The sequence below is a fragment of the Pleurodeles waltl genome, chromosome 7, assembly GCF_031143425.1.
Source record: "Pleurodeles waltl isolate 20211129_DDA chromosome 7, aPleWal1.hap1.20221129, whole genome shotgun sequence".
In the NCBI taxonomy this organism is placed as follows: domain Eukaryota; kingdom Metazoa; phylum Chordata; class Amphibia; order Caudata; family Salamandridae; genus Pleurodeles; species Pleurodeles waltl.
In genome coordinates this window covers 442,452,975-442,480,565 of record NC_090446.1, presented here as the reverse complement: position 1 = coordinate 442,480,565, position 27,591 = coordinate 442,452,975, and the positions used below count along the sequence as shown (strand labels likewise).

The following is a 27,591-nucleotide window of genomic DNA, read 5'->3' as shown; positions in this document are numbered from 1 at the left end:
GGACATCCGCCGCGGGACCAAGAAGACCGCCGAGTCTCTGCTGGGGATGGCCTCCCAACGTAGGCGGGGTGCCTGCCGTCAACTGACCCCCCTGATGTTCCGGATCCTGCCGGTGGCCTACCCTGATTTGGATGGGCGCGTGAGGGCAGCACAGCAGACACAAGGGGGTGAGTACAAGCATTATCTACTCTGTTGTCGCGCAGTGGAGGTGTCTGGGTGGGGGAGGAGTGCTGTGGGTCCCCCTAGGCCAGGGCGATATCTGTAGGCTGGGCACCCCCGTAAGCCCCTGTGTCCCCAGCCACCACCCTCAGTAGTTTGTCAGTACAGCCATCCCTGGGCCGTGTCATCCATGGGTGCAGTTGTCAACTCTAGGCGTGTAGGGCATGTTCCACGGAATGCGTAGCGGACCCCAAGTGCGCAACTTAGTGCAGGGGGCATCTGTGTCTGTCATGTCCGCTAACTGTACCGGAGATCCATGTACTCAATATCCCTTTATTTCTCTCTCCCCCCCCCTTTTTGTTTGTCTTTCTGTGCTTGTGTGCATCAGCATCATCAGGCGGAGGAGAAGTGGCATCGGGGCAGGAGGGAGCTGCATCTCACATGGCCCAGGAGGGCCATGCCACAGAGTCAGACTGGACCAGTGAGACGGAGGGCGAGGGGAGCTCCACAACGGGGACGACTGGACCCTGCAGCGACACGGACACGTCCTCGGAAGGGAGCTCCCTTGCGGGGGTGGCACCATCCGTGCCCCCCGCCATTACAGGTACAGCCGCCACCCAGCGCACCATCTCCGCCCTCCCAGCAGCCCCTCAGCGTTCGCCCCGTGCCCGCTCTGCCAGGAAGCCGGGCATCTCCTTCGCCCCAGGCACCTCAGGCCCTGCCCCTGTTACCCCCGCTGCCCTCAGTGAGGAGGTCATTGACCTCCTCCGAACGCTCATTGTTGGGCAGACTACCCTTTTGAATGCCATCCAGGGGGTGGAGAGGGAGGTTCATCGCAGCAATGCGTACCTGGAGGGCATTCATTCGGGTCAGGCTGCCCATCAGCGATCGTTCCAGGCTCTGGCCTCAGCACTGACGGCAGCCATTGTCCCTGTCTCCTGCCTCCCTCTACTAACTCCCTCCTCCCAGTCTCCTGTTCCTCTGCCTGTCCCACCCACACCATCAGACCAGCCTGCACACACCTCAACACCCAAGAGAAGCTCATCCAAACATAAGCACCACAGATCACGCAGACATTCACACACGCAACATTCCGATGCAGACATGCCAACAGTCACTACCACCTCTGTGACCCCCACCTCCTCGTCTCCCTCCTCCCTCCCTGTGACGTCTACACTCACACCTCCATTCACCTCACCATCAGCCAGTGTTTCCATCACCAGCACACCCTCCACTCCAGTCCGCACACGTGCAGTCACCACCCCCACTGCCATTTACACGTCCCCTGTGTCCTCTCCCACTGTGTCTGTCACCCCCTCTTCCACACCACACAAACGCAGCCACCCACCCACCCAACAGCCATCCACCTCACGACAGCCTATCCCTCCTGCACCTGCACCCAAAGACAGCAAACGTGACTCACCTACAACCACATCCTCTCCCTCCACTCCCATTCCCACTGTACCTACCACTCTCCATTGTCCCAAGAAACTCTTCCTCACCACTGCTAACTTCTTTCCTGACCCTGAGCCCCCCCCTCCTTCTCGTCGGGGTAAGAAGAGCACCTCAGCCACCACCAGCCCTGCAGCCCCCTTGACAAGGGTGCAGGGGTATTGGAGCCCACCAGCCCGCATGTCTGGATCTTCGCCCAGCAGCAAGGGGACAGCCAGCCCACCCCCTGGGAAGAGGAGCAGAAGGCGGAAGGGGCGCCGCAGGAGCCCGGCTTCTACATCCCCCCCGGACACCACCCAGACACAGTCACCAGCCACAGCTCCAAAGGGAGGAAAGGGCCACAGACTCGGAGAGGTCAGGCTGCAGGCCTGCTGCCCAGGAGGAGCCCACCACCCCCATAGCCGCTGCCCAGGGAGGACCCAGCCCAGCTGGCCAGGAGGGCCCCACCACCCACAGCCCAGGTGGGCATTGAAGGAGCACCATCCCCGCTGCCCAGGAGGGCACCACCAGGCAATGAGCAGTTGGCCATAGACCGGCCGCCGTCTCAAGCACCGCTGAACTGGGCCCTGCCGTCTCAAGAACCGCTCCGCTGGGCCCCGCCGTCTCAAGCACCGCTGAACTGGGCCCCGCCGTCTCAAGCACCGCTGAACTGGGCCCCGCCGTCTCAAGAACCGCTCCGCTGGGCCCCGCCGTCTCAAGCACCGCTCCGCTGGGCCCCGCCGTCTCAAGCACCGCTGAACTGGGCCCCGCCGTCTCAAGCACCGCTGAACTGGGCCCCGCCGTCTCAAGCACCGCTGAACTGGGCCCCGCCGTCTCAAGCACCGCTGAACTGGGCCCCGCCGTCTCAAGCACCGCTGAACTGGGCCCCGCCGTCTCAAGCACCGCTGAACTGGGCCCCGCCGTCTCAAGAACCGCTGAACTGGGCCCCGCCGTCTCAAGCACCGCTCCGCTGGGCCCCGCCGTCTCAAGCACCGCTGAACTGGGCCCCGCCGTCTCAAGAACCGCTCCGCTGGGCCCCGCCGTCTCAAGCACCGCTCCGCTGGGCCCCGCCGTCTCAAGCACCGCTCCGCTGGGCCCCGCCGTCTCAAGCACCGCTGAACTGGGCCCCGCCGTCTCAAGAACCGCTCCGCTGGGCCCCGCCGTCTCAAGCACCGCTGAACTGGGCCCCGCCGTCTCAAGCACCGCTGAACTGGGCCCCGCCGTCTCAAGCACCGCTGAACTGGGCCCGCCGTCTCAAGCACCGCTGAACTGGGCCCCGCCGTCTCAAGCACCGCTGAACTGGGCCCTGCCGTCTCAAGCACCGCTGAACTGGGCCCCGCCGTCTCAAGCACCGCTCCGCTGGGCCCCGCCGTCTCAAGAACCGCTCCGCTGGGCCCCGCCGTCTCAAGCACCGCTGAACTGGGCCCCGCCGTCTCAAGCACCGCTGAACTGGGCCCCGCCGTCTCAAGCACCGCTGAACTGGGCCCCGCCGTCTGAAGCACCGCTGAACTGGGCCCCGCCGTCTCAAGCACCGCTCCGCTGGGCCCCGCCGTCTCAAGCACCGCTCCGCTGGGCCCCGCCGTCTCAAGAACCGCTCCGCTGGGCCCCGCCGTCTCAAGCACCGCTGAACTGGGCCCCGCCGTCTCAAGCACCGCTGAACTGGGCCCCGCCGTCTCAAGCACCGCTGAACTGGGCCCCGCCGTCTCAAGCACCGCTGAACTGGGCCCCGCCGTCTCAAGCACCGCTGAACTGGGCCCCGCCGTCTCAAGAACCGCTCCGCTGGGCCCCGCCGTCTCAAGCACCGCTGAACTGGGCCCCGCCGTCTCAAGCACCGCTGAACTGGGCCCCGCCGTCTCAAGCACCGCTGAACTGGGCCCCGCCGTCTCAAGCACCGCTCCGCTGGGCCCCGCCGTCTCAAGCACCGCTGAACTGGGCCCTTCAAGGCAAGACCCGCTGAACTGGGCCCTTCAAGGCAAGAAGCGCAGAACTGGGCCCTTCAAGGCAAGAAGCGCTGGCCCTTTGGCAGACGTGGCAGGGCAGGATCTGTCTCAGGCAGGGCTGCAGGATGTCCTCTGGCCAACATGCCTCCTCCAGTGGCAGTGGGGTCTGTTATGGACTGTTTGGACTGTGGCTTTGCACTCCCCAGGATGGCCCAGTGGGCAGGCCACCTACTGTATGGACTGTATGGACTGTGGCTTTGCACTCCCCAGGATGGCCCAGTGGGCAGGCCACCCACTGTATGGACTGTGGCTTTGCACTCCCCAGGATGGCCCAGTGGGCAGGCCACCCACTGTATGGACTGTATGGACTGTGGCTTTGCACTCCCCAGGATGGCCCAGTGGGCAGGCCACCCACTGTATGGACTGTGGCTTTGCACTCCCCAGGATGGCCCAGTGGGCAGGCCACCCACTGTATGGACTGTATGGACTGTGGCTTTGCACTCCCCAGGATGGCCCAGTGGGCAGGCCACCCACTGTATGGACTGTATGGACTGTGGCTTTGCACTCCCCAGGATGGGCCAGTGGTCATGGAGTCCCCTCGTGGATCTGGCGTCGTGTACTCAAGTGGCTGAGGTGCCCCCCCTTCCCTTCCCCCTGAGGTGCCTGTCCTATTTTCTTTATGATGCCCCTGCAGTGTTCTCTCCGTGGAGTTCTTGTCGTGGGACTGGGCCTTGCCCCTTTGCACTGGACCCCTGTGGTCCACGGACAGTGGTTGGACTACATTTAGTAGCTGTATATATTTTGTACATAGTTTATTTATTTATTGGGATTACTGGTGTCCATATTTCAATATATCTGCCCGTTTATGATCTCTTCTTTTGGTCTTTGCATTATTTCGGAGGGGGGGGTTTGTGGGTTGTGACAGTGATCTGTGGGAATGCATTGATGTGTGTGTTGTAGTGGGTGTGGGTGGGTGGGTGTGTGCCGGTAATCTTTTCCCTCCCCTGTGTCGTAGGTGCAGTACTCACCGATGTCTTCCGCGCCGCCGGGCGTGCTCCTGGTACAGGAGCAGGTATAGGAGTGCGGGGATGACCTGCAACTCGGGTTCCATACTGCCGGAATCTCGCGTGGAGTGCGTAGAGGTGAGCGTTTTCCCGTTCGTAGTCTGTTTCCGCCGTGTTTTTATCGGCGGTGCTCCCGCCCCGGAAAAGGTGGCGGATTGGTGGGTCGTAATAGGGTGGGCGGTACATTGTCTGCCGCCTGGCTGTTGGCGGGGACCGCCGCGCTGTTTGTCTGTCCCGCCGTGGCGGTCGGAGTGTTAATGCGGCGGGCTGTGTTGGCGGTTCCCGCCAGGGTCAGAATTGCATATTTTGGACCGCCGGGCTGTTGGCGGCTTGGCCGCCGCATTATCACCGACTGCCAGGGTCAGAATGAGGGCCTGTATGTTGTTACTATACCCGCATGTTCAGATGACACATAGCTAGGGTCCGGCCTACTAGTTCTAAACCCCGTGAACTTTATAAAACATTTATGACACCCATTGGTATCTATTGGCCACAATAACCACCCTCCAGGATGTGACAGTGAAGCATTAAACGTACCATTCTGAACCCTTTCATCGAGCTGATCTTCAGTTGCATTTATAAACTTTTGCCATTTTTAAATTTTTGCAGGGGCAGGAATACTGGGTGCATTCAACCCCTTAATCTTTGCTAAGTGTAAACAACATGTTTGTTATACAGTTTCATTTAAAAATATCATTTGAACAGGTATCAGGCATGCTCTAAATAAAGCTTCCTTCCCCCTTATTTGACAATTTTGTGTTCTGCACACACTTTTTAAATCACTAGACCTCCGCCAATATTCATAGCCTTCTGTAGCCAACCAGCAAACAAAGGAATCCAAATAAATGAATTTCGTATCTGTCAATAATATGTGTACATTTTCCATTGATGGTAATTTAAAATAATATGACTCAGCATTTTTAACATTGTACCCAGAAAAATATGCAAACTTTACAAAGTACATTTTAGAACTCCCTTGTGGTGGAGTTGGACAATGTTCCTATTGTGTGCAATTAAAAATAGTATTTGGGGTACTTGCTCTGTGAATCAAAAGGTGCCCATAATAATTATAGCAAAACATATCACCATAATCCTCTCTAGATTGACAAACATCCTGTTAGACTTTTCATCCTTGGCGTAGTCTCCCTTAAATTTTTGCCTCTGTTTCCCAGGTTGTTGATGTGTGCCGGACCCTGATTTTTCTGTTTGTGTTACTCGCTGCACTTTACCACTGCTAACCAGTGCTAAGGTGCAAGTGCTCCATTACAAAATGTATATGTCATTGGTTTTATCCTTGATTGGCAAATTTGATTTATTAGTAAGTCCCTAGTACAGTGCAGTAGAGGTGCCCAGGGCCTGTAAATCAAATGATACTAGTGGGCCTGCAGCACTGGTTGTGCCACCCACATAAGCATGAAGGATGCCCTACTCACAAGGTACGGTCTCACCCCTGAGCACTACAAGGATAAGTTTAGATCCTACAAGAAGAAGGAAACCCAAACATGGTTGGAATGTGTTGATTCTTATTGCAGGTCACTGGATGGTTGGGTGAAGGGCAGTAAGGTAACTACGTATGAGGGGCTCTACTGCATTGTGTGAGGGCAGGCACAGCCCTTTCAGGTGTAAGTGACCACTCCTCCCTTCCCTCCTAGCACAGATGGCACATCAGGCAATGCAGGCTACACCCCAGCTCCCTTTGTGTCACTGTCTAGTGTGAGGTGCAACCAGCCCAACTGTCAAACTGACCCACACAGGGAATCCACAAACAGGCAGAGTCACAGAAATGGTATAAGCAAGAAAATGCTCACTTTCTAAAAGTGGCATTTTCAAACACACAATCTTAAAAATCAACTTTACTAAAAGATATATTTTTAAATTGTGAGCTCAGAGACCCCAAACTCCACATGTCCATCCGCTCCCAAAGGGAATCTACACTTTAATCAGATTTAAAGGTAGCCCCCATGTTAACCTATGAGAGGGACAGGCCTTGCAACAGTGAAAAACGAATTTAGCAATATTTCACTGTCAGTACATATAAAACACATTACTATATGTTCTACCTTAACCAGACACTGCACCCTGCCCTTGGGGCTACCTATGACCTACCTTAGGGGTGCCTTACATGTAAGAAAAGGGAAGGTTTAGGCCTGGCAAGTTGGTACACTTGCCAAGTCGAATTTACACTTAAAACTGCACACACAGACACTGCAGTGGCAGGTCTGAAACATGATTACAGAGCTACTAATGTGGGTGGCACAACCAGTGCAGCAGGCCCACTAGTAGCATTTGATTTACAGGCCCTGGGGACCTCTAGTGCACTGTACTAGGGACTTCCTAATAATTCTAACACATCCTCACTTTCAAATAAAGTAAAAGACTGCAATTCAGTAATCATAGAATCAACTGTTTTCATATCCCAGTCATCAGAAACAACTCCGGGTATTGTCACTTCATTCATTGAAAGTATAAACACATATGGTATTTGAATGACCTCCGTGGGGCAGTATATCAAATGTGACTTTATCCCAAACAATCCCATCAGGAATTGGTTGAATTGGTTTAGCGGAAATGTTCACAATAGACAAGTCTCTGCAGACCATGTGAGAAGAAAAATGGGATTTTAAGACCTCATCCACCAGTTCAACTGTTGATCTTCCAGAAAGAAAATGACCATGTATTAATAGAAATAATGTTAAGACAAAGTCAATCCAAAGGAGGAAAGCTAGCTAATACAGTCAAAGAAAGCCACAGATAGTTCCATGGGAGAATAAATAAATTAGTTTTAAGCCAGTTTATCAGCTTACATGTTTTTGGCAGTTCAGATGTAGAAGAGGCAAATGAGTCTGAAAAAGTGTTGTTGCTGTCAGCAAAGTATCCAGAAGCAGTTCGTGCAAAAGCTGGAGCTGTATTTGTAGGATGATAACTAGTAGGGGTCTCCTGTGGTGGTTCATAGAAAATGATGCTATCCGCCTGTGTTGAAGTTGTGTCAAATCGATCAGTACTTTCAGTATTGTTTGTTGTAACAGATGTTAGTGGGACTAATGTAAGATCATTTTCCATCCTCCCCAGGCTCGAAGAGGTATCAGTGTTGCTGCTCAAAACTTGTAGAGGAACATCCTGACCAGTAGTGAGAGAGATTTGGGGCCAGATGTAGCAAAGGTTTTTACCCATTCTGTGACTATGGGAAAAAGTGTTCGTACATATGTCCCTTGGGAACTACTGGCTGCTTCTCTTGGTCTGCTGTGCAGAATCGGCCACATGGTGTAACTTAACATTGTACATAGATACAAAGCAATTTTCTTTAGCACCAGCCAATGGTGGTAGAATGACATTTCTGGTATCGTGTATTCCCAAGACTGGGACCGGTGCACGATAAGAAGGACCAAACTCCTTTTTCACAGCAACTTTTTCCCGTACTAAGTCCCCAACTTTAGTAATCCAGCTGGTAGGTGTTATTGGTACATCCTCAATTCCTGCGGAGGCAGCACTGGCAAAAGCGCTGTCGTCCCGGAACTGTCGTAATTCCTGCAAGACAGTGACACGTTCATTTATGTCAAAAGATGTTTCTACCACCTCCATGCCAGGAACATCTAGATCTGGAACATACATTTGAGTTCCAAACAGGCACTCATATGAAGTATGACCCCCCAGGGACCTTCGAGGCAGATTTTTAAGTGCTCTCTGGATTCCATACAGGTGGTTAAGCCAACTACGACCCATACCTAAGACCCTGGCTGTTAAGGCTCCTTTAAATCACGGTTTTGTCGCTCCACAACACTATTTCCCTTGGTATGTAATGGAAACGAGTAATGGAGTTGGACCCCTAACAAAGCCTTGGCGTCCCTGAATGCCATTGAGTTGAAAGCAGGGCCCTGGTCCGAGTGGAAGCCACAACAACATGTGTGCCGATAAAGAGTTGCAAATCGTTACAGTCCGAGCGCCAGCCGAGCGTTGTGGTCACACCCATAGAAATCTGGAGCAAAAGTCAACAGCGACTAAAATGTATTTGTATGCACCATCCGGTGTTAGGGGACCACAAAGGTCCAAGTACACATATAGTAGTGGTTTGGTGGAAATTAGGAAGGGTGTCTGAGGTGGGCGTTTGACGGTGGAGTCGTTAATTTGTTGGCAGATGTCACAACAAAGGACATACTGCTTGGCCTGTTTGTATAGACCTGACCACCAATAACGTGCTATTGTAGCCGTCACACCAGCATGAGCAATTGCAACCCCCTCATGCGCTGCTTTAATTAACTCTGATCTCATTTCTTTGTTGGGAATTACTCGAACCCCCACACCTGGTATTTCTACTTCAGCGTCAAGGCAGCCTCCCATTCGGTAGGAATATTTAGCAGGAAATGCTTTTGGATAGGCGTGCCTTCAGCCGTGGCTTTCACTGCAGCCACTATGTCATTGTCCGGTTTCGTTCAAAAATGGGTTACTGCAGCAACAGCAGCCGTAGCTACTGCTGATTTGGCTGCTTCAACAGCCAGTGTATTTCCAGCAACGTGTATTCCAATGCACTGGTGTCTAAGTGTATGTACAACATGGGCGTTTTGGTAGCGTTTCCTTCAGATCTGCTACTTTCCCCCACAGAAGTCTGTGTTTGATGGTGTTGCCTTTAGAATCTCTGAACCCATTCTGGCACCAGTAATGCAAGTATTCATTGAAGGACTTGAGACAGTAGTGCGAATCACAAACAATCAGTGTTAGGTGTGCAGGATCCGTGTGTTCCAGTGCCATTACCAGAGCCTTTAGCTCTGCTAGTTGTGCTGTGTAATCCCCTAGGGTTTGAGTAAATGTATACTGGGGACAGAATTTATTATCCTCTATGTAGCCACTTACGACTGCACAAGCAGCGGAGTATTGATGTTTTGTGCCTATTACAGGTTGTGCTCAGCCATCGGTGTACATGACTCTTTGATACCGATCAATAGGCAGTATATTTGCCGGAACTGGGTATTCTAGTTCATATTGCAAAAACTCTTGAGTTTGTGACTTTGGGTCAAAAATCTAGTCAACATCAGTGGCTGTCAAAGACGTTGCCCATTGAATCCAATGTGGATGTAATGCTTTAGCATTCGGAATGCTTACTTTGGTAACAGCCTAGAGGGCTGGAAATGGAGAGACAACAATAATGCGTACCCCTTGGCTAGTTGTCTTTCTTTAATGATGGCCATCTGAACAGCAGTGAGAATTTTCTCAGTGGGAGCAAAGCGTTGTTCTGCTGCTGAATACAAATGTGATTTGTAAGCAATCAGGACTGTCTGACCCTCATTGAAAGTCACGTAGGTGAAACCTATGGCACCAGCAATTACTCAAATGTTTTTTGTTGTCCCTTGTGTGTAGATGTTGTGCTGCAAGCATGTCTGTTTGCAAAGCTCTGAGAATGTGTGTGTGTTCGACTGTCCAAAATTTATTTGAAAAGTCTGGACGTATTAAGTCATATAAAGGTTTTATGCGTGATGCGTAATCTGGAATGTAAGTTCTGCAAAATTTAGGAAACCGAAGAGGGATTGGAGTTTTTTAATTGTATTTGAAGGTTGTAATTGTGTGCATTTTTCCAGGAATTGTGACGCTAGGCTCTTTCCTTCACTTGATAGCTTGTATCCCTAAAACAGGACGCTAAGGAAGGCTATTTTTATTTTATTTTTTTAATTGAATTTGTGTTCCTTCTGCATGTGCAAATCACAGATTGGTGACTAGCGCCAACACAGGCACCCTTGTACCATGGTGCAGATGGGTCTGCGTTGTGAGCTCAATTGTTTGTATGCAGTACAGGACACCTTCCTGCGCAAAAAAAAAACAACTAATAGAGGCTCTTTCCTCTGTCCATGTGTACTACAGAATGCAACACACATAGAAAGAGGAAATGACAAGGAAAAATAAAGTTATTTCTCCTTGCACGCAGGGTGACTTTGCGTTGCCTCACAGATATGACTGAGAGACCTGATTCACCAGAGCATCACAGAATTTGGCGCTCTAGCAGCGCAGGCCTTTTGTACATGAAGCCCACACTGGCTTAAGAGGTCTTAACATGTGACTTGGAGGGCTTTATTACACATGTGCCTTGTAGTAGAGTACAATTATGAGGCCCACACCTGCTACGTATGCACTTTCCCATTCACCCAACACAAATATGGCTATTTTATCCAACATATTTCACTGTCATGAGGTCAGTCATGTGCTTCAGATGTACTTACCAAACAGTAGATCATTCTCATATCTTCCATTCTGAAAGCACTAGTTTATGAGGGAATGTCTGGAGATGCATGGATCATGAGCACTCCCAGGGTACTTGCCAGCACATTGATGAACGTCCCCAGATGGTCCACTATTCATTGCATGTTGATGGAACATGTGTGCTTCTGATTGCAGTACAGGTGGGACGTAGCAGCAGGAGGCACCAGTTGCTCATGAGTGCAGTCCATTGCCCCCAACTCATGGAAATCCAGCAATGGCACAGAAGCCCTGCTTGTTTTCAAGTTGTTTCTGCTGTGTTGGGGAACATGAGGTAGTGGGGTGTAGGCTTTTGATAGCATTGAGGATGGAAAGAAGAAATGCAGAAAAGGTGGGTGAGATAATCCTGCCACTCTTGCTGTGGTGGTTTAGAATGAGCCAGATGCTAGCATGTGGACTCCTGCCATCTGCTTGGTCTGCAGATGGATGTTGGTGCACCTCTGGGATGTTGTCTGCAGCCTTGCTGCAATCTAGTGCAGGAGCTGGACAATGGACTCCCACCTGAGCCTGTCATAGGTGATGGCATCCTCCTCACTGAGGTCCACAAGGTTAGTCCTCTACTGCTATATCTGCCCCCTTCTCCTGCACTGCCTCCATGGTGATGGTGGAGGTAGTTGTCGTCTCCTTCCTGCTCCAAGCGGCAGTATGAATAGCTCCATAGTGTAGTTGAGCTTGCCAAAGTACTTTGGGCTTGTTCTACTTATATACCAGTGTCAATGCATCATTTTTAAAGCTTGCTTTCCACCATTATTTAATGCCTAGGTCAGACCAGGCGTTAGTGGACCTGTGGACCCATTTCCATGGTTGAACACCATGGAATGGGCCCACAGATGCCCTCCTCAAGCCCCAGGAACACCCCCACCCACACCAAAGGGACACCGGAGGATGGGGGAGCCCATCCCAGGTAAGTAGAGTAAGTATAGATAAGTATTTTTTTTGTGCCTTCAGGTGTCCAACTTGGGGCCCCTTGCATGGCACAGGGTGTAGTGGCCATGCCCAGGAGACACTGGGTCCCTGTGCTGGCCATTGGGGTTGTGAGCATGACACCTGTCTTTTCTAAGACAGGAGTCATGTGGTATGGATGGTTTTGCATCAGAAAATGACGCTAGGCTAGTTAAAGGCATTTCTTTTTGCCTCTAACCAGCCTAATGTCATTTTTTGGTGCAAAACCCCTTCTCCTATACTGCCACCCCCACCCGGCTACGCTAGCCCATCCTTTGCTCCGGCTTGCGGCATTCCATAAATATTGCGCCAGGCTGGTGCTCTGGAATGACACAAGCCGGTGCTATACTTTGTGACGCAAAACTGCGTTTGGGCAGTTTTGCATCAAAAAAGTATAAATATGGGCCTACGTTTATTAAACATAAGATTGTCGTGGTACCACAATCTATATGAGTGCCAGCAAGGATTCAATACCTTGCTGAGGGCAATACTTAATGGTCCTGCATCACGCCAACTTTAATTTGGGATACATATTGGTATTCTTTAATATTGTTGTAGTAATATCCTGATGTCATATACATATCATAGGGTATTTTCTCACAGGTAGGAATATCATGTTTCTCATTAACTGGTAATATCAAGTTTTTAAATACTGTATAATATTAAGTAATTTATTGTATGATTTTTTACTTTTTATTATGTATTTTATTTCATTTGTAACTATAGGAGGAGTGGGTTGTAGGGTTAGCAGTAGAACTGAGTAGGAAGTCTTTTTAAAGTGTTTTTATTTTTGTTATGGTAATTTGTAAATAATAATCAACTTTGCTTTATTTTTTAGTTTTTCTATAGATACATTTTAAATTTGTTGTTATAGTTTTGGAATTTTTAATTTAATATTTCTTTTTTAAAAAGGGTAAGAATTTGTTTTTAAATTATATTTTTACTTTTTTAATATCCTTTTGTGAGTTTAATTGTTTTAATTATGTTTAAATTCTTGCTGCTGCGAATTTTTAAAATCTTTTTATATTTAATCTGTAATGTATTTATTGTAATGATTGTTTTATGTATTGTGTTTAATAATTATCTGCTCCTCGGATGTTCATTATTTTAGGAAACTCTGCTAGTTTTCAGTGGAAATACTAAACTTCCACCCAAACTTCAGATGACTTTTCACAATATAGGCAAGTATTAGTTTATATACATTTTTATTCGCTTTATTAAAGAAAAACAGTCAACAAGCAACTAAGTACGTTTCACTTGTGCTCATTTGGCACATCCATTTATATAGACATGAAAGGGGGAGTAGTGTAGAGTATTCTGTTACGTCTGGACAACACTTCGAGAAGATCTCATCTGGGGTACTATTGTCTCATAGATGCACACAGTAAGCATGAACTAAACTTACTCGCCCTGGCACTGGATGCCCCTGCGGGGTAGCATCATCCTACTTCCCCCCACAGTCCATTGTCAACTGGGCGATGACCTGGACATGGACCAACCAAGTGCCCCATACCTTCCTGTATTTTTTTGGGGCATCCTATGGCCCTATATACTTCTCGTTCCATATGCGTGCAATGAACTATACCCATCCTCCCTATCCAGAGGGGGTGTAGTTAAATTGGTCCACCAATCATAGCCGTAAGGATGCCCTCCACCCGGGTCCAAAGTTGTTTATTGGGTGGACATGCCATGTCATGTACAGGAGTATACTTCTTTCAGTAGGAAAATGAAAATATCAGAGGTTTGGCCTCCTACCCAGCCTTGTTCTTGGTAGTATAAATGTAATATAGGGCTCATTTCTCCATTAGCCCCTCCAGTTCAAAGCGGAATGCTCAATCTTCTTGGCCTCCGAAGAGCCAGTTGCTGATCAGTATAATGTGAGCAGCCCAGTTATACAGCAGGATTTTAGTCTTACCTATACACACATTGTATGGGTATTTAGAAATTTGGCGAGGAACATTCAAAGTTGTTTGCCCACCCACAAGAAAGCCCTGTAGAAAGGCTGTAGTCTCTTGAAGACTTGAAGTAAGATAGTAATTGGGTAATATTGGAGGGTGTAGAGCCATTGGGAAAGTGTGATTACCTTGTTTAAAGTGACCCATCCTACAGTGGATAACAATAGGGAAGCTCATCTCTTAATCTTGGTATGTCCTGTCAAGTAGGGGGTAGTGCAACTGTTCCAGTAAGTCTGTGCTTTTAGGGTTACTTGCATCCCCATGTATTTAAGTGAGTCCTGGTGCACCTGTAGCTGTGCACGAAGCACCCTGAAGGCAGGTTCATCCTTTAGAGGGACTACCACAGATTTAAACCAGTTTACAACTAGACTTGAAGCCATGCTGAATTATTGAAGAATGTGCATGACGGAATCACCCGATGTCCTGGGCAATATAGTAATATTTTTTCAGCATAGAGCGATATGCCGTCATTCACCCCCCCTCTCCATTGAAAGCTCCAGTACAGAGCCTCTCTGCATGCCACAGTCTGCCACTCTATGGAGCAAGAGGCAGGTAAAGAATCACAAATGTTGGTATTGGGTTGAGTGCAATGGCCAGAGAAGGACCCCTATAGTCAGCAGCCGAAGTCAGGAGAAATCAATTCAAGGTCATAATCCCCACGATGGGATGGAGAATCACAGTGGCACCAAACAGCTCAAGGTTCCAGGGTCACTGTCCACCCCGATATGGCCTTGTTTCTCTATATGGTCATGGAACTCCTGGTGGACTTGCAATAGGGTAATATTAAATGGCGGAGGGGACTTTATCCCATTTTTGTATAGATTCAGAGGCGTCATAAACCCCTGCTTTAGGAGCTACAGCGAAGGTAGGGGTTTTCATGGGCCTCTTTATCTCCAACATGGCAAATGAAAGTTCATAATTAACACAAGAGGATGGTCTTTTAGAAAAGAGAAAGAAGGGTGAACAAGTAGATCAAGAGTGGGTGAAAGTATAGGTGGATGAAAGGATGTGGGATGAAAGGATGTATGTATGAGTAGGTAAAAGGATGAGTGGGTGAAAGGATGGATGAGTGTGTGAGCGGATGGGTGGGTAAAAGGATGGATGAGTGGGTGAAAGGACGGATGAGTGGGTGAAAGGATGGATGGGTGAATTAAAGGATGGGTGGGAGAAAGGATAGGTGGGTAAAATGATTTATTGGTGGGTGGGTTAAAGGATGGGTGGGTAAAAGGATGGATGGATTGGTTTGGTGAAAGGATGAGTGGGTGAAAGGATGGGGATGAGTGAGAGAGGATAGGTGGGTGAAAGGATGAGTGGGTGCAACAATGGATGGATGAAAGGATGGCAGAGTGAATGGAAGTCTGAGAGGATGGATGAATGGATGGATATGGGTGAACGGATGGTAGAGTAAAAGGAAATCTAAGAGGATGGATAGATCAGTAGGTGAAAGGATGGTAGAGTGAATGGTAAACTCAGAATGGATAGATGGACAAATGGGTGAAAAGATGGCAGAGTAAATGTACATTTCAGAAGATGGATGGGTAGTTGGGTGAGAAGACGGCAGAGTAAATGAAAATCCTAGAGGATGTATAGATGGGTGAAAGGGTTGTAGAGTGAATGGAAAACTCAGAGAGTGGATGGGTGGATGAATGGATGGATGGGTGGATGGCAGAGTAAATGGAAATCTGAGAGGATGGATGGAAAAGTAAATGGAAATTTAAGAGAATGGATTGATGGATGGGTGACATAGTAGACGGAAATCTGAGAGCATGGGTGGATAGCAAAGTAAATGGATATCTGAGAGGACGGATGAATAAATGGATGGACAGAGGATCAATTAATGGTTTAAGGCTTTATTGATGGATGGCTAAGTCAAATCATGGATGTATGGTGAATGAATGTATGATAAATGCTTCCATAGATTATGGATGTGTGAGCAAATAGATGGATGAAATGATGAATGGATGGATGGAATGGTGAAAGATTGAAAGATGGATGAAAGAATGAATGGAGGACAGAATGTAAAGGTGAAATGGTGGATGTCAGCAGTTAGATGGAAGGGTGAAAGGATGAATGGATAGATGCTTAGATAGAAAAGAAAAGGGAGCTTTTCTAGCGAGGGTGTGGCCCACCTACTTCCCCTGTTTGGTGCCATCAGAGCTTAAGTTCTAGGTGGGGGTATTTTAAGTTTCTGGCTACTCCCTTATTTAGATTTTACGGCCTGTTCATCCCTATGTGGATTCCAATGTTGAGTGTCAACTTGAGGATTGCGCTTTGGCATCTTTTGAAGTATTTTCCTCGGTCTCCTGTTATCTAACAGTTGCAGCAACATTCCTCTTTCTATCGTGTTGCAAAGAGCTACAATCCTGTTAACATCACTGCTTGTCCATTTTTTGGAAAGGGTATTTCTTTACTAGATCTTGGGAGCAATGGAAGTGGTACAAATGCCACAAATACCACATGTTCTGCACATTTGATTGGATTACATTGTTATGCCTGGCTCTTTTCCAAGTCCATAGTATACAAAAGCAGTCAAGCAGCTCACTGATTAATTAACTATGTATGCTTCAATAAACAATGAGATTCTTATATAGAGGACGCCGTCTGTGAACAGATGTTTTGGTTTTATCACTTCGGACATCATTACATTCATCAGTCAACTGGTCACATAAATTGTATGATTTCAATCAGTGAGGACACTGTCAGACCCCCTGGTTGATAGTCTGTGGGACTTACCGAAAAAAAGATGCTTATATTTACATTAACAGGAGATCTGATTCATCTGTTTACGTTTGTTTCCAAGATTCTGAATTATTGCTTACGGTTTCGGTTGCACAATATAAAGCCATTTATCCTCCTTAATATGAGTGTTCTTTTTGGACCAGGTTTATCCCTTATTGGCTTTAAACTATTCTAGGAAAATGTATTTGGGGCAGTGAAAAATGGAAAAAGTTTAGATGTGACACTTAGTTTTTCGCTTGTTTATATGCAAAATAAATACTTTTTCTAAATGAAATGGTACAGCAAACAATGTACCTGGAGTTTGCCTAACCTGAAAACACCATTATTTGTACTGGTTATTTACATGCAGCTTCCAGACCTTTATCTAATCAGAGGAATGGTGCATTTAATATTATGGCCGTTCTATACTAACTTGTATACACAAATATGTTTGTTTAGAACCTCTTGTCCATTTGCCAATAGGGGTGATGCACGATTTTCTCCTTTTACTGTACTACCTATAGTATTTTAAAGCTATGACAAAAATGATTGTCAAAACGCAACCTTAATTTGGTGAAAAATTTGGTGAAAAGTACATGATGAAAGTCATGAATGATAGAAAATGGATTAGGTATATTGATTAAAAAGCGTTTCCGTAATAGATAATAGCCTTCACACACTGTCTCGGCATGTCTGTTCTAGCTCTGTTATCACCTCACCTGCTTGGATGCTACTAAAAGACAGCAAAGGCAGCTACCCATTGTTGCATCAGCTTCCTATTGTCCAACTTTGCTTCTGTCTCCTGTGCCACAAACGCGTGGTACATCTATGGCCTCCCAGTCGTAATCAGTGATTTCCGGTTTTCCAGCTCCTGTTCTTTCTGTAGCATCAGTGCCAAAGTGAACCAAGCGCCAAAGTGAACCAAGACATTGTGCACCTGCATTTAATTGGATGCCTTATTCACGTGCCTGCATCTTCAGTCATCCTGTGCTGACACCGATGCTTACTAGAAGAGCTATAGCATCCCCAACGACTCTATGGCCCAAATGTATACTTTTTCACGCAAAACTGCACTAACGCAGTTTTGCTTAAAAAAAATATAGCTTCGGCTTGCGCCATTCCAGAGTGCCAGCTGGTCACCATATTTAAGGAATGGCGCAAGCGGTGCTGAGGGTGGCCTAACATCAAGGAAAATTACGTTAGCTGGGTGGGGGTGGCGGAATGGGGGAGGGGGGTTTGCACTGAAAAATTACATTAGGCTGGTTAGTGTAAAAAAAAAAAAGACTAACGAGCCTAGTGTCATTTCTCAACACAAAACCTACCATATCACATGACTCCTGTCTTATAAAAGACAGGAGTCATACACACCACCCCAATGGCCAGCACAGGGACAAGGGTCCCCTGAGCATGGCCATTGCTCCCGATGCCATGTAGGGGGGCCCACTTCAGGGCCCCTAATGGCACTTTTGACAATTAAACCAAATACTTACCTATACTTACCTGGGAGGGGGTCCCCAATCCTCCACTGTCCCTCTGGTGTAGGTGGGGGTGTCCCTGGGGTGGGCACCTGTGGGCTCATTCCATGGTGTTCCACAATGGAAAGAGGCCCACAGGTCCCCTAACGCCTGCCCGGACCCACACGTTAAATAATGGCGCTAAGCAAGCTTAGGGCCAATATTTAGGCCTGCCTCCCTCCCATGCACCAATTTTGTACGGGAGGATAAGTAAGGCGCTAGGGCCTTAGAGTAGTTTTTTGCTTGGGAACGCCTACCTTGCATCTCATTGACGCAAGGTACTTTCCCGCTAGCAAAAAATGACTTTAACTCCAATATTTTGACATTAGACTAGTCTAGCGTCAAAATTTAAATAGGGAGTTAGGTTTGTGCTGAATTAGCGTAAAACAGAAATAAGCTAATTCACCGCAGAGTATTAATTTGAGCCTATGTTCTCAACCTTGTGCTTCTCACCATGGCCTCCAACCATACAATAAATATAGGACACTTTGGATTTGGAGGTTCCAGGACGTTCTAAAACAGAGAACTTAGGGCATATTTACTTGAGTGTTGCACCCTGCATGCACCACGCAATGTGTTACACGTATGGAGCAAACGACTAAGTCAGATTTTTGAAGCCATGCAAAGCCTCTTTGCATGGCTTTGAATGGCTTCAATAATCTGGAGTAATGCAAGGCAGCGCAAATCACTGAGTTGCATTACTTTGCGCAAGGGGAGGTGTTCCATGGGCGTTGCGTTGGTGTCCTCACGCAACTCCCATGGTTTTTTATGCATTCCCAGATTTACCATTCTCCAGCACACTTAGAAATAGGAAAAGCCTCTCAGAATTGTTTTTGTGCAGGAAGGTGCCCCTTACTGTACAAAAACAATCTTGCATGCAATGCAGGCCCCCTTGCATCATGGTGCAAGGGTGCCCGCAATGGCACTAGGCTGACAAAAGAGAGCCAAAGCAAGGGAAAAGGTCAGGAATACGCTGTATTGGATAAATATAGGGCATTACTGCCCTTTTCTTGTGACTCAAGACAGTGCAGCAAGGTGACTTGCAGCACTGCCCTGCCCCACCAAAGACGTAAATATGTCCCTTAGTTTAAAAAAAGATGGATGTTCAGTGGTTGCTGGTGACCCCATAGAGCAGTCCTGCTTTCCTCTGGCTTTTACATCTGATTTTTATGGACCCTTTGCAAATTGGAGACAAGGGAATAGCCTTTCTTGATCATTTATCAATGCATGTACTGAAATATATAATTCATTTATTCTCTGATAGCTTATTTCCATTATGGAGCTGCCATATATTTGATTTATGTCACGTGGCCTACATTTCCATGCATTTGTTATTTTCTACAGGATATTCATTTGCAGAAGCTGATGCTTTTCTTTTCATTATTGGACAACTATGTGCCTAACTGTAGGAGGCTGACCTGGCTTGTAGTGGGTACCAACGGGCACTTACACTCTGTACCAGGTCCAGTTATCCCTTATTAGTGTAGAAGAGGTGTTTCTAGCAGCTTAGGCTGATAGAAGGTTGCTACAGCAGAGCAGCTTAGGCTGAACTAGGAGACATGCAAAGCTCCTACTATACCACTGGTGTCATATGCACAATATCATAAGAAAACACAATACACAGATATACTAAAAATAAAGGTACTTTATTTTTATGACAATATGCCAAAAGTATCTCAGTGAGTACCCTCAGTAGGAGGATGCCAAATATACACAAGATATATGTACACAATTACCAAAAATATGCAGTAATAGCAAAAGGAAGTAATGCAAGCAATGTAAAGTTAAAGTAGATTGCAATAGGAGCACATAGGTATAGGGGCAACACAAACCATATACTTCAAAAGTGGAATGCGAACCACGAATGGACCCCAAACCTATGTGAGCTTGTAGAGGGTCGCTGGGACTGTAAGAAAACAGTGAGGGTTAGAAAAATAGCCCACCCCAAGACCCTGAAAAGTAGGTGTAAAGTGCACCTATAACCCCCAGAGAGCACAGAAGTCGTGATAGGGGGTTTCTGCAAGGAAGACCAACACCAGCAAAGCAACAACAGTGGATTTCCGGACCTGAGTACCTGTGAAACAAGGGGACCAAGTCCAAGAGTCGCGACAATATCGACCGTGGGCAGATGGCCAGGAAATGCCAGCTGAGGGTGCAAAGAAGCTGCCACCAGATGGAAGAAGCTTTGGTTTCTGCAAGAACGAAGAGGACTAGGAACTTCCCCTTTGGAGGATGGATGTCCCACGTCGTGAAGAAGCTTGCAGAGGTGTTCCCACGCAGAAAGACCACAAACAAGCCTTGCTAGCTGCAAAGGTTGCGGTTAGGGTTTTTGGGTGCTGCTGTGGCCCAGGAGGGACCAGGATATCGCCACTTAGATGAGGAGACAGAGGGGACGCCCAGCAGGTCAGGGAGCCCTCACAGAAGCAGGCAGCACCCACAGAAGTACCGGATCAGGCACTTAGAAGAGGAGTGAACCGGAGTCCACCCGAAGTCAGAAAAGGGAGTCCCAGGACGCCGGAGGACAACTCAGAAGGTTGTGCACTGCAGGTTAGAGTTTCGGGGACTCAGGCTTGGCTGTACACGAAGGAAATCCTGAAAGAGTGCACAGGAGCCGGAGCAGCTGCAAATCACGCGGTACCCAGCAATGCAGTCTAGCATGGGGAGGCAAGGACTTACCTCCACCAAACTTGGACTGAAGAGTCACTGGACTGTGGGAGTCACTTGGACAGAGTTGCTGAGTTCCAGGGACCACGCCCGTCGTGCTGAGAGGGGACCCAGAGGACCGGTGATGCAGTCTTTTGTTGCCTGCGGTTGCAGAGGGAAGATTCCTTCAACCCACGGGAGATTTCTTCAGAGCTCCTGGTGCAAGAAGGAGGCAGGCTACCCCAGAGCATGCACCACCAGGAAACAGGCGAGAAAGCCAGCAGGATGAAGCTATACAAGATTGCAGTAGTCGTCTTTGCTACTTTGTTGCGGTTTTGCAGGCGTCCTGAGCAGTCAGCGGTCAATCCTTTGGCAGAAGGTGAAGAGAGGGATGCAGAGGAACTCTGGTGAGCTCTTGCATTCGGTATCTGAAGAATTTCCCAAAGCAGAGACCCTAAATAGCCAGAAAAGGAGGTTTGGCTACCTTAGATGGAGGATAGGCTAGTAACACAGGTAAGAGCCTATCAGAAGGAGTCTCTGACGTCACCTGCTGGCCCTGGCCACTCAGAGCAGTCCAGTGTGCCAGCACACCTCTGAATCCAAGATGGCAGAGGTCGGGGCACGCTGGAGGAGCTCTGGGCACCTCCCCTGGGAGGTGCAGGTCAGGGGAGTGGTCACTCCCCTTTCCTTTGTCCAGTTTCGCGCCAGAGCAGGGCTGGGGAATCCCTGAACCGGTGTAGACTGGCTTATGCAGAGATGGGCACCATCTGTGCCCATCAAAGCATTTCCAGAGGCTGGGGGAGGCTACTCGTCCCCAGCCCTGACACCTTTTTCCAAAGGGAGAGGGTGTAACACCCTCTCTCTGAGGAAGTCCTTTGTTCTGCCTTCCTGGGCCAAGCCTGGCTGGACCCCAGGAGGGCAGAAACCTGTCTAAGGGGTTGGCATATTGGAAGGTTAGACATATAGGTGACTTATACGTTACTTAAGTGCAGTGGTAAATGGCTGTGAAATAACGTGGACGTTATTTCACTCAGGCTGCAGTGGCAGGCCTGTGTAAGAATTGTCAGAGCTCCCTATGGGTGGCAAAAGAAATGTTGCAGCCCATAGGGATCTCCTGGAACCCCAATACCCTGGGTACCTCAGTACCATATACTAGGGAATTATAAGGGTGTTCCAGTATGCCAATGTGAATTGGTGAAATTGGTCACTAGCCTGTTAGTGACAATTTAGAAAGCAGAGAGATCATAACCACTGAGGTTCTGGTTAGCAGAGCCTCAGTGAGATAGTTAGTCATCACACAGGGAACACATACAGGGCACACTTATGAACACTGGGGCACTGGCTGGCAGGGTCCCAGTGACACATACACTAAAACAACATATATACAGTGAAATATGGGGGTAACATGCCAGGCAAGATGGTACTTTCCTACACTAACGTATTACATTGATCTTGTGTTTTGATACCATGCTTCTAATTTATATATTAAGATATTCACTTGAATAGAAGGTGCTTAGGATAAAGCATAGTAGCTGTAGGTTTTATCATGGGTGTGCAGGGTAATTTTCAGGATATTTATTTCATTACAACATGATAACAAGGTTTATTTTTCTCAAAATTAAGGTGTTGAATAGTATACAATAGCTATTCACTGTTCTCTGTCAGAGTGACTGAGTCTTTGACATTCCAGACATCAGAACAGTGCATCTCAGAGTTGGGCCACCGAAGGCCACTGGGGTTGGTTGTTTCATAATATCTTGCATTTTAGAAACATAACATAGTCTTCTTTGGCAAACAGGGCAACAAACTGAGGGGGCGTAGTCTGACACAATGCTGTAGGATGTGAGTTATGGCACTTCCGACCAAACTCTTCCATTGGTGCCCATCCTGAGCCCCATGACCTTACCCGAACCCTACATTTCGTGGACCTGATCACTCCGCTACCCCCAGTGTCCAGAATGGGAAGTTTAAGTGATTAAAATCCCCCATGGTTCATGACTGGAATGGTTGCTCCGAACTCAGCATAGCGGGCTGTAGAGTCCAGCTGGACTCGTTCTAGTGTTTCTGCCAGCCACTCTGCTGAGGGCTGGTCTTACATGTGTAACCCACACCCACCCAACACAGGCATCACCAGTCAGGTGACCCTGACAATAAAAGGGGCCGGGTGCACGTGCCTAAGGCCAGTTTTAGTACCACCGTGTCTGCGTCACCTTACTTACCAGCATGAGGGTCTAGGGCCCCATATTACATTGGCGACGAGTGGGTCGGACCCCACGTGTGTGCCGCCTTGCTGTTTCTCGTGGGAGGAAGAACATGCAAAGCATGCCGACCATCCAGCGTGGGCACTGTCGCCCCTGCGAGGCGCACGGCAGCCGCCTGCCTGCTATGGCCCTGCAAGGTAGTAAGTGACAGAGAACACTGCCCAACAACCCACCAGGCAAGAGGTGAGCCTCGGGGGGTAGAGGAAGTCCGCCGCCGCCAAGCGGGGAAAGAAAATGGCACGCAGCGTGAGGAAGACTGCTGCTGCCCAAATGTGGCACTACACCGTCCCCCCAACCCCCCGGCCGCTGGTCCTAGCCCAGCAAGAGAGAATTGCCAGGACTGCTGCGGGCGCGAGGAGAGTGGCGCAACGGTGCTGCCCGCACCGGAATTAAAGAAAAGCCCAGGGTCGCTCCCCCAAATTTTTGTTCAAAATTAAATGCTAGAATGCAGCCCGCAGCGTGTGGGAAGGCTGCTGGGGCTCGCGCTTGAAATGCGCTTACGGTGCTGTCGCGCACTGTGAAGAAAAAGAAGAGGGCGCCGAACCATGACTGGGGCCGGTCGCCCCCGCCCCCAAGAAAATAAAAGTGGTCCGCAGCGTGTCCCGTGCTGCTGCGGCCGCGTGTGAAGAACATGGTGCAATCAGCACCGAGAACAAAGAAAATTACCGGGGCCGTTTCCCCCTTTTCATTTTTAATAATGGTGCTCTTGCGCACCGAAGAAAATATGCCCAGGGCCGCCCCCACCCAAAAATACCGGCAAATTGGCCGCAGCACAAAGGACTGCTGCGGCCGCAATGTGAGATCCGCGATGGTGCTGGCATGCACCACAAAAGAAATGAAAATGCCCAGGGGCTACCCCCCCCTTGTCCCTTCAGTAACTAAAGCAAGAGGTGCTCCCACGCACCACAAAAAAAAAAAAGAGGAAAGAAAAGCGTCCATGGCCGCCCCCCCCCCACCCCAGAAATGCTGCATGTGCCCGCATGTCACCACGAGGCTGTACAACAACAACAACAAAAAAAAAATTTTTTTAACTGCCCAGAGTGCCCCCCCCCAACGAGGCTGTGCTCTTGTTAAAAGAAAAGAAAAAAAAAGAAGACAGAAAAGTTGTAAAAGACATTACCTGCAGCTTCTGCAGCCCCCTCCAGCCTGGATCCTCTCCGGTGTCTGTCTCCAACAAACGAGGCACAAGAGGAAGAAAGAGTGTCTTTCAAGCATGAAAGAAGTGTACTACTGACATCCAGTGGCCAAAGGTGGCCCTGCACCCTATTTCTGTTTTAAAGGAAAACAAGCTTGGATGAAGGCAAGTCTACCGCAGCACTTTCAGAAAGTGTCTGCTCCAAACCAAGAGTGCGCCTGTGGACAGAAACAGCGCAGAAGATGGAAACGGCGAGGAAGAAGGAAGCGACTCGGGCGACGCTGTAAAAGGGAAGGAGAAGACTGCAGCTGTCCCAGCCAAGCTGCAACGATGAGAAATGGACGTAAGTGCCACGAGAGGCACGAAGAGCACGTGCATGGCCTGCGCAGCCCCTGGCTGCCGTTCGCCGCCAGCGCCGAAAAACGCCACATGCCCCAGCAGTGATGGACATCACCGCAGGTCAAGAAAGGGACATGCCAGGCGTTACCACAGGACGCCCAGAGAAAAAAAAAGAGACTGTCACGTGCGCAGCGTGCACAGAGAGCTGCGCCAGAGAATGTGACGACATGGGTAAAAGTCCGTGAAGATGGAGAGAGTACCCGAGAGCGTGACGTAATGCACGGGACAAGAGGCCATGTCAGCTGGCCACACAACAACGGAAGATGGCCACTGTTGGCCCATCAGTGAGCAGGTCATCTGAACTGACCGACCCTGCCAGAACAGAGTGGGGCCCTCCAGTGAATAGAAGGAGGAAGAGAGCGGGGACCCTCCTGCCACAGAGAGGTCCACCAAGAGGATCCGGGAACGGACCAGACTAGGAGAGGTCTGCCTGAAGAGCAGATCATGTCCTACCCGCTGGACTCAGCCTGTGAGAGGCTGCGACCGAGCAAGATGCACCAGAGGAGGTGCAGTGATAGGTCCATGTGACGCAGCATGCGACCTGTGGCACGACGCCACACCAGGGAGAAGAGAGAGTGGCACGATGCCAACAAGAAATGAGGAGAGGAGTGTGACAGACCGGTCACACCACAGATCAACTCCATCGCAGGTGTGAAAGTGGAAGGAAGTAGAGTGACACAACTGAGGACTCGTGCGAGCAGATGAGGAGGCACCCATCAGTACAAGACAGTCACTGGGGTGAGCAGACGTCACTAAAAACAGCGATGCGGGTAGTCCCCCAGGCTTCCCAGTGCGACCGTCCTGTCACCTGCGACCGGCTGCTTGGCTGTGATGGCATCCCTGACGCCAACTGCACAGGCCACACATGACCCGCCGTGGCCACTACGTCCATCAAGTGGTCCTTCCGCTGACGAAGCCGCCGCCACCTGTTTGATCTGCAAAAGGATGAAAAACATCATCATCATCATCATGATGAGGTGCATCGCCCAATCATTGAAGGAGGAGCACAGCACCACCTGAGTGGAGACAGTCAGCAACAAGAACCGACGCTGACAAGGCATGTCTGGCAAAGTAGAAACTTATCATCTGAACACCTGCCATGAGCCCCGTGAACCAGACACCTGCCGGTGAGAGCAGACCAGATCATTTGAACCACCCACCCTTGGGGTTGCACAAGACTTGGACGTGGCCCTGTTGGGAGTTCAGAGAGACTCCTTTGGCGTGGCCTACATTGGCCCGCACAGCCCACGCAGTCCCGCCGCAATCCAGGGATAAGGGCCTCCAACGAATTCCTGTGAGAGCGGAATCTCGCTGAGAGAGAATGCATCTGAGACAGCTCCACGTCAGGCATCCGGAAGCACGGAGGTCTCATATCAAGAGACTGGTCACCTGAAGACTTTGCACTATGGCCAGAGCACCCGAATCCAGATGGCTCGTGCAAGCGGACCCTGCATCAACCACCCTTGTGGCTCCATGCAAGACTAGGATGTGGTCCTGTAGGCTGTTCCTCTGAGACGTCTTTGCTGGGCCTGAGATAGGCAAGCATAGCCCACACAGTCCAGTGGAAGCCCGCGGAAGGGCCTTGAGGAGACTCCTGCTTGATGGAGCACGAGAGGGAAGACTGCCGCTGCTCTGCCGCTGGACTCCCAGGCGCCCCAGGCTGTCACGTCATCTGCAGTCTTAGGAGGTAGACCATCTCCAGAGTCAGAATGCCGTCCAGAACTGTGTACAGTGGACTTCCCACTGCTCCAGATGCACCCGCATCAGAAACTGTAAATGGACTTTGACCACATGAGCCCAGGCAGGACCGGATCAACAATATCCAGCGAACTGTGAGGTCGTGGACAAGCGACTGAAGTATCTGGACTTCATCCACACAGTGTTCGTGCCCAGCTGTACCTGGTTAAATTATGGACTTGTGCGAAGGTGTCCGGGTGCTCCCAACTGCACCACGTCCACTGCAATTCTGCAGTCTGCCTTTTCGAGGCCAAGAGACTGATTGTGGTGCTTTGTTATTGTTTCTTTTACAGGTTGGACTTTTGTTTGGTTCCTCAATAAAGTTTGGGAGGGATGTAGAGTCCAGCTGGACTCGTTCTAGTGTTTCTGCCAGCCACTCTGCTGAGGGCTGGTCTTACATGTGTAACCCACACCCACCCAACACAGGTGTCACCAGTCAGGTGACCCTGCCAATAAAAGCGGCCGGGCGCACGTGCCTGAGGCCAGTTTTAGTACTACCCTACCACCGTGTCTGCGTCACCTTACTTACCAGCATGAGGGCCTAGGGCCCCATATTACACGGCCTTCATCAAAAAAGGCAGCATGAGAGGTGTATTGATTGATTTCTAGATTCGGTGTGAACAGGAGCCAGCAAGAAAAGCTTCCTGATTCCAGGGCTTTCCGTGAGCCCAGCCCCTCCCCTGGCCCCTTATAGGCCTGGTGAAATAGGCCTATAGAGTACACTCTATCAGTGTTGCCTGCAGCTTGGCTGGCTGCAGAGGACAGCAAACTGACCAGTGGGGGTCACCCTCACATTCAGGGGAGTACCCTCTCATGGGGACCTCCCTCCTGTGATTCATGGAAACAGAGACTAGAGGCACATACAGCTGAAAGGCCTGCACTCGCTGCTCGCATACATATTCTTACAACTGGCTAGCCTGCAAAGCTCTCCGGTGAAATTACCTCACCACTGCTATGCAATGGCAGCAATTGCAGAAACCAATACACAATCTTCCAACGCTACAGATGACATGGAATGGGACACCAAAATAAAGAGAAGAACCGACTCATGTACCAACCTCCCCAGAAAAAGCACCCAAACTTGCCCGTGCACCACCCAAAAGGTTTGAGACTGCTAATCGCTTTCAAGTTCTGCAACACATCACAGATTGCAACACTGACCAACTAGGTAATATGACAACCGGAACTAAAACAACTCCTTGGCCTGCAAAGCAACTGCGGATCCCACTAATCATTTTCAAGAACTTGCCCACTCACAACGATCTTGCGGAACTCTTGGAGGAACACTGCACCTCAATTTTCATGATAAAGCCCCGGCAGGACCACGCCAAAATAATGCTAACAACTCCAGAAGATTATAGGAGTTTGACCAGCGTACTTATGGAGCAAAAGCTGAAATACCATACTTTCTCCTTGACCACGGTAAAAGGACAACACTTTGTAATACGGGGAC

General features: G+C 49.3%; 1 long non-coding RNA gene across 1 annotated transcript in view; it reads right to left on the bottom strand.

Annotated features, from left to right (window-relative positions):
- The window catches only part of LOC138304156 (uncharacterized), a 64,786-nt gene extending 38,153 nt beyond the window's left edge, over window positions 1–26,633 (bottom strand). Inside the window, exon 1 of the long non-coding RNA XR_011205511.1 lies at window positions 23,988–26,633. This is a non-coding gene — a long non-coding RNA (uncharacterized lncRNA). The remainder of the gene's footprint in view (window positions 1–23,987) is intronic.
- Between the last annotated feature and the right edge of the window lie 958 nt (window positions 26,634–27,591).